The sequence below is a fragment of the Priapulus caudatus genome, unplaced genomic scaffold, assembly GCF_000485595.1.
Source record: "Priapulus caudatus unplaced genomic scaffold, Priapulus_caudatus-5.0.1 Scaffold671, whole genome shotgun sequence".
Classification (NCBI taxonomy): domain Eukaryota; kingdom Metazoa; phylum Priapulida; class Priapulimorpha; order Priapulimorphida; family Priapulidae; genus Priapulus; species Priapulus caudatus.
The window spans coordinates 303665-309392 of NW_014577732.1; the positions used below are offsets into that span (position 1 = coordinate 303665).

The 5728-nt window shown below is 44.2% G+C and overlaps 1 long non-coding RNA gene across 1 annotated transcript in view; it reads right to left on the bottom strand.

Annotated features, from left to right (window-relative positions):
- Positions 1-1745, bottom strand: part of LOC106812657 — a 2964-nt gene extending 1219 nt beyond the window's left edge. Inside the window, exon 1 of the long non-coding RNA XR_001394364.1 lies at positions 1723-1745. This is a non-coding gene — a long non-coding RNA (uncharacterized LOC106812657). The remainder of the gene's footprint in view (positions 1-1722) is intronic.
- Between the last annotated feature and the right edge of the window lie 3983 nt (positions 1746-5728).

Consider the following 5728-nt stretch of genomic DNA (forward strand, 5'->3'; position numbering starts at 1 on the left):
AACACACGGTGTCAGAAGACAACTAAGAAATGTCTCTATATAACTTTAGAATGTCGACTATAACTATGACGAACACCGAAGAAATTTGTTTTTGCTGGTACATAATCACTAAGTCGATCGCAAAATTATGTCACATATACGATAGATATGTAAAACGAGATGTGTTATCACTGTTGAATAGGATAACGAACTATAGGATTCATTTGATTTAGTTACACTTGATAAATCACAGGTAAACTTGGGGTAGTAAGCCTTTAATTGCTTACGTAGTGTTATAACTACCTTTTTTTTATCGTATCAATCTCTATGAAACGATTCGCCTCTCACAATGGCAGGTAGAAAAGCTAATATACAGTGATGACAATGTACTACAGCGAACTACTACGACACGCGCGCACGAACCCGAACGACAGCAGGGCACGCTCCTACCGTTATAACTTATTATAACTTTGATTCCTTTATTGGTTTCAGTGACTCTTTGTCTTTTGCCTCCGCGCGCTGTACCGTGCCCGTTGCCATTTCCGCTTTTCGTTGTCGGTGTCTGCCCGTCTATATACTGGGCCTAATATAATATCAAATCACGACAGCCAGTCAGAAAATCACGAATTCAGAATCACATCACGCGTTAATGAGTCACTAGAATACTTGACTAATTGCAAGTGATGCCGCTATAGATGAAATGCCAGTGTTCGTTCATACAAACAAAATGGCGGAACTTCATTCTTGTTACGACAATGAAGGTGACAGTGACGATCTTACAAATAAATAAAATTAATTGTTAAATATGTATATAATATTTATAATATATATTATTATATATATGTATTGTGTGTGTGATCGTCGTGTGCTGTGTGTGTGTGCTGGTGCTGCGTGTGTAGTGCGTGTGGTGCTGCGTGTGGTGTGCGCTGTGCCGGTGCGGTGCGTGTGCGTGTGGTGTGCGTGTGCGTGTGAGCGTGGTGCGCGTGACGCGTGCGCTGGTGTGTGGCGTGGTGTCGTGCTGCGGCTGCAGTGGTGCGTGGTGTGTGCGTGTGTGTGTGCGTCGTCGCTGGTGTGTGTGTGTGGTTGTGTGTGTGTATGTGTGTGTGTCGTGTGTGTGTGCTGGGTGTGTTGTGTGTGTGTGTGTGTGTGTGTGTTGTGTGTGTGTGTGTGTGTGTGTGTGTGTGGTGTGTGTTACATTTTTATAAGCTACTTACTCTGTGATCTTTGCGTAAAGAAGGGGTTTGTCGTAGTTTTTCTTTCCAACCCACTAGTACGTATGGCTGCATTCTCCTTCCTATTAAACAGAAAACGTGAGGTATTTTGAGTAGGGAGCCAAATACCATGTGTTTCAAGTATAGTGGAATTGATAGTATGTATAGTGAATACAAATATACATCATTATATATTTATTATATATAAATATATTGGGCCAGAGAGAAAGAGAGAGAGAGAGAGAGAGGAGAGAGAGAGAGAGAAGAGAGAGAGAGCAGAGAATAGAGAAGAGACGAGATATAGAGAGAGAAGAGTGAGAGTAGAAAGTGGCTGTGATATTGGGGTGTGTGTGTGTGTGTGTGTGGTGTGTGTGTGTGTGTGTGTGTTAATTATGTGGCATATAAGAAACGCAAATTCAAATTGCATATTCCTGCGGTCAGAAATAAGTCTCATACGAACTTTATACAACATTGGCCATAATTAATTAATAATATTTTAATACGCGAGCGACTGATGTGTGGAGTGACTTACTTTGACGCTCATGTTTCCTCTCGCTATTTGTCGTAGATGTTCAGGTCCTGAGGCGTCTGACTGTTTGCGATGGTGTATGTGAGAAGCTACAAACAGCAAATAATACGGGTGATTAACATTCAGAACGCCGAGCAAGGTATATGCATGCAATATGGCGATGAGCATGAATGCAATATGATATGATGTGATATGATATGATATATGTGTATATGATATATGGTATATGCTGTATATGATTACTTATATGTATAATGTATATGCTGTATATGATATATGTATACGAATAATTAATCTTAAACGTAGGCAAAAAGAATACCATGTTTGAGGATGTGGCCTGAAACAATGACAAGTACATGGCGTTCGATTATTTCAACCCTTTGTGACGTTTTAGCATGGAAAGCCAGCAGCTCATCTTTAAACTTGAACTTGTTACGAATTTTCTAGGTGTATATTTTGTCAATTGGTTTGGCAATTTATTTTACATAAAAAGTAAGTAGCAACGGCCCCCAGCTAAATGTATCCTGCTAATTCTTACCCTGGTAAAATTGTTTTTCAACCTGTAAACTCCAATATTCTGGGGCATTTGACATTTTGATCAGCGGGCTTGCATCGGGCTATGTATGCGTCAGGAGTGTTTGTTCAGCATCGAACGATAGGGCAAATAGGAGGTCTATTGCAGCAATTTAACCATAAAATGAACAGAATCACTGTACAATTTGTAGAAAAAGTGGAAATTTTTCTTAACTTTTTATATTTATGATGCACATAATTTACTTTAAAGGGCAGTACGGTGGAGGTAAACACCGCGCTTTCATCACGTGCTCGCCTGCCATAGCATGCTTACGTCAACGTTTTAAAACGTTGCGTCTTAACGTTTAAGTGTAGCCCGTGCTAAGTGATTACGTTTGATAGTGTAAGCCCGTCCTATATTCCTTTTCTAGTTCTCCTATCCTTCTTTCTTTCTTGCTATATCCACTCACTATCGCGCTCTCTATCCCTGCTGACTATCGTTCTCTGCTCCTCTCTCTCTTCTCTCTCTCTCTCTCTCTCTCTCTCTCTCTCTCTCTGCCCTTCTCTTCTCCCTCGCTTCCCTCTTCTTCTATTCTCTCTTTCATCACATCTGCGCTCTCTCCTATCCGTGCTCTATTGCGGCGCCTCTCTCTCTCTCTGCCTCTCTCTCTCTCTCTCTCTCTCTCTCCTCTCTCTCGTCTCTCTCTCTTCTCTCTCTTCGCCCTTTGCGGCAGCATCGTTTACTGTACGTTTTTCCGTTGACTCCATGGAGCCGTACATGTTTCACTGTGTCTCCAACAGACAGTACGAGGCATGATGAGTTCCCAGACTCCAGTACACGGGTCCGCGTGTGCAGACTATTCACAGAGAGACACCGCGTGCAAACGTATTCTCGCAACAATCTGCGCGTTTTCTCGAAACGCAAAATGCATTTATCCCCATAGTGGCGTGCTTTGCTGCGCATGCTTTACGATACGAAAGCTGCATGCGCATGGTGCGAGATGCCGGATCCGGAAGTTGTGCTGGAGTGAGGCGATCACGGGCGACGTTGCGACTTTCCTGCGCACGTGACGTAGCGGCCGTTACGTATTGGCACGCCGTCTGCGGACCATGTAGGATCTCCTATAGGTCTCACACTGCGGCCACGGTAAGCACATATACACGAGGTTGGGCGATACTACTGAATTTTACCCTAACACTAACCTAATGTTAACTCTAACCCTAACCCTAATCCTAACCCTAACCTAACCTAACCCTAACCTACCCTAACCCTAACACTAACCTACCTCACCGCTACCCCTCACCCTAACCCTAAACCTAAAGCCTATCTAACACTAATCTAGACCCTAGGCGCTAACCCTGAACCTATAAACTTGACTAACCTAACACTACCATTCACTAACCCTATATCCTAATGCCTATCCTTACCCTACGCTACGTTAACACCTAATCGTACCATAACCATAACCTGACGCATACTTGACCTACCTCTGCTAACGCTAATCCTAACTCCTATCCTCACCCTACCTAACCCTAATCATAACCATAAGCCCATAACTGACCATAACCCTGACTACCCCTTAACTCTAAAACCCTATCCTAATCTTCCCTACGCCTAACCAATCAGAGCCACCGTCGGGCATTCCAAATTCGGAAATTGTAGGTTTAGCCCAGACATCAGGTTTACATCAATGCACTCACCTTATATCACGTCATGTTTAGCCAATGAGTCATCAAACACGTGTAGAGGTTCGGTTTAAGAAGTCGAGCGATTCTATTAAAGCCAAATATATTTTACTACGTTTTTCGCTAAGCTAATATAATATATATATAATGTATAATATATATATTTATATATTTATATATATATATATTATTAATATAACAAACAGTGAACGTAAGCTTAAAAATATTTGTGTATTGAATGCCTATTGTTTCCTCCTTTATTGCCTCACACCTGGAGAGGGCTGCTCCTCCCCCTCCCCCCCCCCCCCCCCCCCCCCCCCCCCCCCCCCCCCCCCCCCCCCCCCCCCCCCCGCCCGCTAGCTGTGAGAGCAGTTATGTCGAGAAATAGATGCTGGCTCTTCAAACGCTCTGGCCTGGGAAGCTCTGCGAGTTTGGAGGTTATCGGCTACGGAGTGTGTGTGTGTGTGTGTGTGTGTGTGTGTGTGTGTGTGTGTGTGTGAGAGAGAGAGAGAGAGAGAGAGAGAGGAGCAGGTAGATCGCACAAGCGCTCCGCCGCTGTCGACGTCTGGTTACGTCACAACAGCATCGCCCGTTGTAAAGGCTCGATATTTTATGAACACACATACACATATATGTATTTCAGATAAATGAACGCGATAGACTGAGCATACATTGCGGCGCTTCTTATCCCTGAGAATTTTCCCGTTAGTGTTAGAGTAATCCAACTCAAAACACAACGTTAGGTGAACAGATATTCCCCGGTTAGCCAGGTGATAGAATAACATGGAGGTCGGATGGTCTCACGGAGTGCCCGCCCTGCTGCTATCGTCATTGTCGCACTCGTCCGTGCCAACGTTCAAACTACGGCAAGTTGATAGAGACGGGCGGGGGAGTGGCGCTTGGCGATAACGACACGGCGGTGATCACCATCAAGCTGGGATTGCTGATACCGTGGCAGGCGAGCTTTGATGAATTCGGAGGTCCGACAAGTGCCAGCGCCGTCTCCATCGCTGTAGAGAAGATCCACGCTGACCCGACACTGGGAAAGAAGTTCAGAATCGGGTGAGTGCCGTTTATATTTTCATTTATTTAGAATTTTTTATTTTATTTTCATCGAAATAATGTGTAAATTACTCCCGACCTGTATTATAGAGCGATTGTGTATATGTGTAACAGTTCACCTGTGTGCCTGCTCGAGCGCGTGTCTACGTTCTACCAGGGATAGATAATCACACACTACCATCTCTACCGCGTGTCTACATGTAACACCCCATTCATCCGCGCCACTTGCGAATTGCGCTTTGCTTTAATACCGTTTATGTACACTTGTATAATATCATGCGGTTTTGCTTGTATCCGACTGATTACATGCGGGGCTCGTAGATCTATTTGCTATTTTTTCTATGCGATGAAATTTCTGAAAAGATCTGACGATAGAAAGCAACACAGAGTTGAGAACATAGTGTTCTCCGTGGCGTGTGGCAGCGATGCTTCGCGATGCTTCGCGATGCTTCGTTCGCGTTCAGAGATGATTTGAGTTGCCGCGAGGGATCGTCTGCGAATCTTGCGTTATTGTTCTTTCTCGTTAAAGGTTAATAAGCCGTGATTCGAACTGCGATGCCTGCCAGGCTGCAGGCAGTATGGTGAAGATGTATTGCAAGGATAAAGTTGATCCTTGTATTTCAAGGATGTAGTGATCGGTCCACCTTGCTCGTTGGGTAAGTACGAGAGAGAAAGAGAGAGAGAGAGAGAGAGAGAGAGAGAGAGAGAGAGAGAGAGAGAGAGAGAGATATATTGGGAGAGAGAGAGA